The sequence below is a fragment of the Ipomoea nil genome, unplaced genomic scaffold, assembly GCF_001879475.1.
Source record: "Ipomoea nil cultivar Tokyo-kokei standard unplaced genomic scaffold, Asagao_1.1 scaffold1334, whole genome shotgun sequence".
NCBI lineage: Eukaryota > Viridiplantae > Streptophyta > Magnoliopsida > Solanales > Convolvulaceae > Ipomoea > Ipomoea nil.
This window is the reverse complement of record NW_017617762.1, coordinates 567,576-576,698: the sequence shown is the minus strand read 5'-3', so window position 1 is coordinate 576,698 and position 9,123 is coordinate 567,576. Positions and strand designations below refer to the sequence as shown.

The 9,123-nt window shown below is 34.6% G+C and overlaps 1 non-coding gene across 1 annotated transcript; it reads right to left on the bottom strand.

Annotated features, from left to right (window-relative positions):
* Positions 1-888: 888 nt before the first annotated feature.
* TRNAK-CUU lies at positions 889-961 on the bottom strand. The gene has a single exon. It is a non-coding gene; the product is annotated as a tRNA-Lys (tRNA).
* Positions 962-9,123: the final 8,162 nt, after the last annotated feature.

Here is a 9,123-nt window from a genome sequence, read left to right as displayed (position 1 = left end):
TAAATACTTGGTACGTATGTTCTATGATTATTTTTTTTTGAAAGTTCTCTATTGTGAATACTAGGACGTATAAAAATAGGGGGAAGAAGATGGCAGTCATTTAGTTTACTCTTTGGTAGAAGTAATTTTAATTTTGGTATCAAGAATTGTTTCTGACTTAGTTTGTATACCGCATGATTGAGACATATTTGAAAATAATTAAAATTAGTCTAAAAAATGCGTGTAGAAATTTTTGTCTAAAAACAATTCTTCTAGGTCAAAGATCATTGTTAAACTCGTCTAAGGCTAGTTGAAATAAAATGAAAATTTTGAAAGTTTATATTTTTCAAAGATTAAGCCAAATGACAAAGTATAGGTTTTGGCATTATCAATTGTTAGGAATATTTGTAATATGATTTTGATGAGCCAAAATGTATTTTCTTGTTGAAAAATTAATTCGCCAAAATTTCATTGTAAAAATGTATTAAAAAAAATAGTGTAAGTATCTAAACTTGGAAGAATTCTTGAGGTGAAGCAAAAATTGGTTGAAGATAGAGTTACATGCCAATTCTGGGAAGAATTCAAATTGGAGCATAAATTAGAGAAGAAGTAATTTTTCAACCAAGTAGAGTACAAAAGATCAGAGAATATAAGGATTATATATCCTTTCAAAAAAAAATAAGGATTATATATTGCTCATGTAGATAAAAAAATAAGGATTATATATTGCTCATGTAGATAAAGGTTAAAGTGAAGGATTGGTCAAAGAACAAGCTTGTACTCCCAAGTCTTGGGTTTGAATCCAATAAATCTTTTTTAGCATCAAGATGCAAGATTGGAGTAGAGATTTGCCATATGAATTAATTGGCAAAGGATTATACAAGGAAAAACAACCGAAGACGCAATAATCGCCCACCGTGGGGCTCGAACCCACGACCACAAGGTTAAGAGCCTTGCGCTCTACCAACTGAGCTAAACGGGCTTGTTGTTAACAGTCCACAAATAGTACTAATAATCGGTAACGTTGGGGTATTTCACGACTTTAAGGCCGCGAATGTAGCTGGGCACGGCGAAGGGGTACGCGGACTTGCTCAGGCAGAGCTTGGCGGAGTTCTCCACCCACGCGTACAGCTATAATGCTATGTGTACTCTAGTTCATGATATAAATTGTCTTCATCGTTATTGGACAAATTATTGTGTAGATCATGAATGCAATATACATTTTATTGAGAGCAAATACCAATTTTAGTCCCATGAGTATTAACAAAATGATAGTTTTAGTCCACATGTTTAATTCCTACCAATTTTCATCCACGACGGTTATTTTAGTGTCAAAAGTCATCACACCGGTCACCCATTCGTTTAAGACATGCCGAAATATGAAATTATTAAGGGTATTTTCGTCATTTTCAAATTAAGATATCAATTTGAGCATTAGTAAAGGGATTTAAACCCTATGATCGTCTGTCACAATTCGTAGTTCTCTCCTCAAATTTAAGGTAGGATGAGGATGAGAATTGCAAATTGGGATCGATCTTAAGGCTTAAATCCCTTTATTCATGCTCAAATTGGAATCTTAAGTTGAAAATGATGAAAATGCCCTTAAAATTTTTAGATTTCGGCATGTCTTTAATGGAGGGCTGACCGGTGTGATATATTTTGGTACTAGAATAATAATCGTGGATGAAAATTGGTACTAAAATAATAGTCGTGGATGAAAATTGGTATGAACTAAACATGTGGATCAAAACTGTCATTTTTACTAATACTCGTGGGACCAAAAATGTTATTTTGCTAATACTCGTGGGACCAAATTTGGTATTTGCTCTTTTATTGAAGTAGTAGTAATTGGAGCAAGCGAAGATTGGAGCTGAAGATTGAAGTAGCAATAATTGGAGCGCCTAAACAATTAAAGGGAAGATGAATTGAAGCATCAACAATTAAAGTGAAGAGATTATTGAAGCAGCAGTAAACAATTAAAGTGAAGATTAATTAAAGCAATTGAAGCAGCAGGCGAAGAGTTTAGAAGAATAAATTGCAGCAGTCGAAGATTGAAGAATAAATTAAAGAGCACTAAAGAGATTGCAAGAGCAGTGGAATAGAGATTGCATTACAATATGCAATAATTAATTAAGGAGTAGAGATTGTAGTAGAGGTTATAATGAAGTAGCAAGCAGTTGAAGTTGGAGTAGAGATTGTCACAAGAGATTAATTTGGAAGGAGCTAAAGTTGGAGTAGAGATATATTGCGCAAGAGATTAATTTATTATGGAAAGAGCTAAGGTTGTAGCTAAAGATTAAAGGAAAGAGCCAAGGTCTGAGAATAAATTCAAGGAATTAAAATGGTGTGAATATTATCAACCTGATATTAAGGAGCCAAAGTTGTATGAATTTATTAAGGAGTTGAGATTCAGAGCAGGAATAAAAATACTACTCGTACTAGAAAGAATAATTTCCCATGCAACGCACAAAGTAGAAAAAGTCTATAAAATTTTTGTATAGATTAAGAAGGCTACGAAATCTGTTGACAAAGTTTGAAATTTGAGATTGTCTCTTTTCAGCGGACAAAATCTCAAATACCTATATAAGGATGAAGATTTGAAGCAGCCAAAAGATAAGAGATATGAATGAGAGGGAAACACATCAAGTGAATGAGAGCTACATACGAAAATATTCAAGTGAAAATTAGGAGCGTAGATATATCTTCATCACAAAGAGAGACTTAGCTATACATTGAAGAATTCATTTAGAAGTCTCAAAGTTGAAAGAAAAGAAAAATCTTGTTTTTAAACAAGTGATTTCTCTACTAAAGTGTAGATAAATGATAGTAGCACGAAGTTGTGAAATCCTAGTGTTAGTGCTGGAGGCACTGGAGTGGTGTGATTAATGTGGGCTTGGTGATCAAAGATACAATGAAGGATTACATACACCTTCGAACCACTATAAATTATTGTTTTCTTTAGTGCTTTACTTTATTTATTTTTGCATGCACTATTTACACCTGAAACCACACACTACACAATCTACACACAAATTTAAATTCTGTTGTGCACAAGGCACTGATAATTTTATCAAGTGTTTTAATCTTATACTGCTTAGCATAATTCGAATTGTTTGCAAAATTCTATTCACCCCCCCCCCCCACCCCTCCACCCCCTCTAGACTTTTATCCTATCCTTTCGGGACCAACAAAAGCAAATGGTTTTGATTCTATCATCCAATCCTCAAGGCCCTACGAGGTCGAGGCAACTTGTGGGAATGATGTGCACAAGCTCTCCAAACAACCAAAACCGGCCCAAAGACCCAACAATAAAGTAAGTGAAGGTATGACATGGATCACTCCATGTGTTTTGGCTTAACGTGAATTTCTCTCTTTCTTCTTATCACCTCAAGGACACACCTTTGAGTCAACTGCCTTCACGTAGAGCCCTACGCTTTTTCGAAGTCCGTGCAATGGTTGCCTAAGTCCCACAAGATGGCTCACCTCTTATTTTTCTCCTCAAGCAAGGATAACATCGTGTCTTTTTTAGCTCTTTTTTAACATTTTTTTCCTTTTCGTTTTCACCCCTCTTGCCTTTTTCATCAGGGAGTAGGGAATCACACAAGCTCACACAAGAAAATATCACCTTTTGCCCCATGCCATACAAAAAATTTGTCCAATTTCGGGTCTTGCCAAATTATCTTTCACAAACCAAACTCATGCACACTCCCAATTCGAAGTATCGAAGATACCGAGGTCCAAGAGGAAGGATAGAATTCATCCAAGCACACAAGAAAATGTAAAGAGGCAATCTCCATGACAAAGCGTTTTCCTTAGTGTGGGATGGATGATAGTGGTGGTGTTTGTCAAAAATAGGAATCACAATTCTGAGTTTATATTGTTCTCAAGGGATGACAAATTGAAAATGCTAAGTAGAATTGAGATAGAGAATGAAGTTTAGACTTATCATATACATGGTTCACAAAAAGCTTGGTTTTCATAGGTTCACAAGAGTACAACCAAGTAAATGAATCAAATGGAGAAAAGCAAGGAATAGATTGATCATCTACTACACGATGCTTCTAGTGTCTAAGGTAAGGTTGAGACATTGCAATTGTATGATTCAAGCAAGACTTGCTTCTAGAATCAAGGAATTACCAAACTTGAATTCAATTGGAGATTCAATTTACAACTTGCTTCTAGAATCAAGGAATTGTGTCAAGATTCCTTCACCCAAGAAGATCTTCAATCCAATGTTCTTGAGAGGCTAGAGAGATGTAATCTAAAACATAGAAGTGATCTCTAACTCTAACTTTGTTCCAAAACTAACCAACCTCTAAAAATATCTAAATCTAATCTATTTAGAGCTTTTTCTCCCAGGGTAGCACTTTAATTCGCGCTACACCAAATCTACGAGCCGTCCACGAGCTCTCCACACTCGTGATTCGTGCACTTATGATCCGGTGCCAAATCCATGAGCGTGGATCTATCTCGTGAAATATTCTATTATGGATCCACGAGATGGCCACGAGCTAGCGTAGATCGTTGCTCCTTGCACTCTTCTTCGGTTGCTCCGGTAAATGCCCATATGCCTCCTTCTAAGCTCAAGTCCCTTCACAAACACTAAAGTGCAAGACATGGTAGAGCTTTGCAACACATTAGCACATTCATATATGTTTTACCATGAATCAACCACAAATGATCACAATTAAGCACAAAACCACCCCGTAAAGACCCTAACAAATGAGTGTCTTAGGCACTTATCACAAAGTTTCCACACTTTAATCCTTGCTTGCCCTCAAGCAAGTTATCAATTCAAGAACTAATAAGTGTCAAAGATACTCCAAAGAAAACTCAATCAATCGAATGGTTAATCAAGAAGAATGTGTGAGAAAACAGAGGGGGTGAAATCCCTCACATCATCAAGCAAGTGTGTTAACCATGTGTCATACTATGCAACTCAAGGAATTTACAAAGGAAACAAAAACCCTATCAGTTGGATAGATTTAAGCTCAATGGAACACACTCTCCACACCATTTTGCCAAGCATGCAATTATATTAGATTCACCTCCTATTTTCCAAGGGCCTTCTAGCCGATCCACCTAGTGGGAACGATGTGCACACCACAATCAAGCATCCTTCCAATACACCAAAGCCCAACATAAAAAGTAATGTGAAGGTACAACATGGGCTTCTCCCCGCTAATTGCTTAGGCGAGCTCTCTTTTCTTCTCAGCCCCCTAGGATAACACCATCGGGCGACCCGACTTCACGTGGAGCTCCACGCTTTTTCGAAGGCAGTGCGATGGGTGCCCGAATCCTAGCGGGGTAGCTCACCTCCTCTCTTATTTTCTCGTCTTCTAGGATAACGTCTTGGGGCGACCCGACTTCACTTAGAGCTCTATGCTTTTTCGAAGACGGTGCCATGAGTGTCCCAAATCCTAGCAAGACGACTGACCTCGTTTCTTACCTCATAGGAGTGACCATTATTCTTGCCTTGGGCCTTTTTCTTTCTTTCTTCATATCAACCCCTCATGCCTTTTTTTTAGGGATTAGGGATTCACAGTTTTTCCTCACCAAAGGCTCACCTTTTGCCCCCATGCCTTACCAAGATTGGTTCAATTCCGGGCTTCGCTTTCAATTATCTTTCCAAACTTTAGGGGTACACACTCCCATTTCAAGAGATCCTTGACTAAGGTCCAAACAAAATAAGAGGTGAAATGGAATCCAAGCATACAAAAGATATAAACATATTTGGTTTCTATGCATTTCTCACTTGGTGTAAAGAGGTAATTTCCAAAGGATATTCCCAAGTAAAAACTTTTAGGCACACCACTAACACACTTCCAAAATGATATAAACAATGACGCACTCTCCATCATCATACACACTCATCAATCAAGCACCATTCAACCAATTAAGAATTCAAACAATAAAGCATAAAGTGCGTCCTTTCCAAACCTTAAATCAAACATCGTCCTCGATGTTACTTTGAGGGCTCGGTGGAAAAAGGAGCACGGGTCTATACAAATGCATGTCGCTTTCCACACTTTAGAAGTGTTTCTGAAACTTTGTGGATGAAAAATGGAATATGAAAGAATGCGTGCAAAGACTCTTTTCCAGATTTAATAGTATTTTTTCATGATTTTCGGTAACTTTCTTCAGTGTTTATTTTCTTTAGTATTTTCTAATGATTTTTTTTTTGTTTAATAGTATTTTTGGTTTAGTTTCTAAATATATAAATCTAATATACTAAAACTAAACTTAACATTATTAAAAATTAAATTATAAATAACTTCACATAAAATGTGACAGAGAGAATGATTGGTAAATATGTAAATGATATTCAATAGTATATATTTAATTTAATAGAGTATTTAATAATTAGGTAATTATTTTATTAAGTAATGTATTAAAGGTAAATATAATTAGGTAATTGATTTAATAAATAATACTTAGCTAACAGAATATTCAATGATGTATGAGCAATTTGGTCTAAAAAAATAAAATTCAACATTTTAATATAATAATTTGACGGTACTAAAAATAATAACAATTTGACAAGTATACAGAATATATACATAATTTAGAGATATAACATGCATTAACTCTTATAAATTAGTTTAGATATGTACATGTTTTTAGGATGTGACTATTAACATAGTTTATTATGTAGAGAAAATACTTAATAATAATAATAATAATAATAATAATAATAATAATAATAATAATAATAATAATAATAATAATAATAATAATAATATATCCATTGGATGAGAAAATTAAAGAGAAATAATATGCATATCTTTATGTATTGACTAAGTCAAATCTATAGCTGGCGTAAGTGTATATTGAATCCAGAATGTCTCGGGTACAGTGGATGGGGGACTGCAAAATGAATCATGCATGTATGTCAATCATTGAGATGGAGTGTGTAGCTTCCATACAAAGACAGCAAAGCAAAAGAATTGATTTGGAGTTGAAAGATCAAACTCTTACATAATCATGAGAATAGTATATATTATTGGGAGAAGAAGAGAATAGTATATATTAGTCTATTCGATCTTTCTCAATTATTTGTACTTTTTTAAATATTATAATAATCTAATGTCGGATTTTTTTTAAATACCAAGTTTATGTATGAAAATAATTTAAATAAATTTAACTAAAGAGCTGAGATTAAATAAAATGGGTTTTCCCATCTCTTTTTGGTTAAAAGTTATAGTGATTAAGAGCATCCACAATAGAAGAGAAAGTGGAGTTATTTCAGAATTAATTCTTTCCAAGGTGAAAGCATAATTGATGTAGGAAGGAAATAATTGAGAAAGAATTTGACTGCAGATGTAAAAATAATGTTAGAATTTTTTTAAAAAAAAAAAAAAAAAAAAAAAGGCTGTGCGCGTTTCGCGCGGGGGAAAAGCCGAGCGCGTGCACTGCACGCGCCCGGTGGCGCGTCAGGCGCGCCTAACAACATCATTTTTTTTAATTTTTTTTAAAAAAATTAATTTTCTCTTTTTTTTTCTCTCTCTCTCCCCTCCTACATTCTCTGTCCTAATCACTCTTACATTATCCACATATTCTTCCCAACTGACGCGGATGCTCTAAGGATGGTAATTTACCTGTACTCACTTTTAGGGTTTGAATTTAAATTTACAAACTTTACTCTTCATTTAACACGACCCATTCTCTATCTGTATTTTTTATATATTATTTATCATTAATATTAGCTTGTCTATATATGTACATATATACAATAATCGTAGCATTGTCTATGGATAATGGTGTTTCATTTTAATTTGAATTCTTAAAAATAAAAAGTTAAATAAAGTAAAAATCATACAAATATAAGATTCACGTAAGCATCAAGATATCACATGTTAGCCTAATGAGAACTACATCAACAATAACTTGTTAAATATTTAATATTTGGGTCTAATTGCATTATCATACGCATACGAGTTTAGGAGACTTCATTAGATTTTTTTATTTTTATTTTTATTTTTTTTGTTAAGAGACTTAATTGCACTATTCGTTAGACTTATGAAACCAATTAATTAATTAAGGTTGATATGTGCAGGGTCGTTCCAATCAAAATAGATATCATGTGCAATATTTTAATTTGGGCTCTCTAATATATATATATATATATATATATATATATATATATGGAAAAGTTCTGGTATGGGTGTGGGTATAGCTTCCTGTATAGTTATGAAGTTGAAACACCTTTTAAGCATTAAATTGGCGCACCTTAAGTACACAAACACACACCTAAGGTTTTAAAATGGTGCACCTTTAGTTTCAACAACTCATACACCGCATACAAATCACAAGAAGGAAAACAACGCACCTTAAGTTTTAGGTTGACGCACCTTAAGTTTCAACTCTGACACACCTTAAGCATACAAACTATACACCTAAGCAACCGCACAACTGCACCTGAGACGGTCAACCGCACGGGAACCCATTTATAATGGCAGGAGTATGGAATGGCTAGAGCTTATAATAATGTTTCTACGTCCGGCAACGTAGGGACTACCATCGCTATTCCTAGTGATTGTGTTGCGGTGTTTATGGATGCCCCTGTCTTTCCTGATACTCAAAAAGCAAGCTTTGTTGTTGCTATTCAAGACAGTACGAGAAGCTAGGTGGCAGCGAAGAATGGTCCTCTACGATGTCTCAATGATGCACACTTAGCGGAGGCTCTCGCTATTAAGGAAGCATGCACTGTCGTAGGTTATGGCTCGTGGCTATCATAAAGTGTCCATCAATACAGACTATCAGGTGGTTTGTAATTTTCTTAACCATTCTTCTACGAATTTATCATTTGCGGGTTGTGTTATTAAGGATAGCTGCAATCTCAAATGACACTTTGATTCAGTGTCTATTCTCTTTGTTCCAAGATTAATGAACAAGGTTCCTCATGTTCTGGCTAAGGCAGCTCGTTCTAGTAATGGTTCTACTATTTGGTTGGATAGTGTTCCTTCTTGTATTGCATCTATGATTTATTAAATTATTGAATTTTCCTTTCAAAAAAAAAAAAAAGAAAAAAAGAAAGCTAATCCATCGACTCTCTCATACAATGTGAGATGCTTGATCGCAAGTAAAATTTCAACATTAAAAAACTTCTTTAATTTTTGTAAAGGCAAGAGTAATTGAAATAGT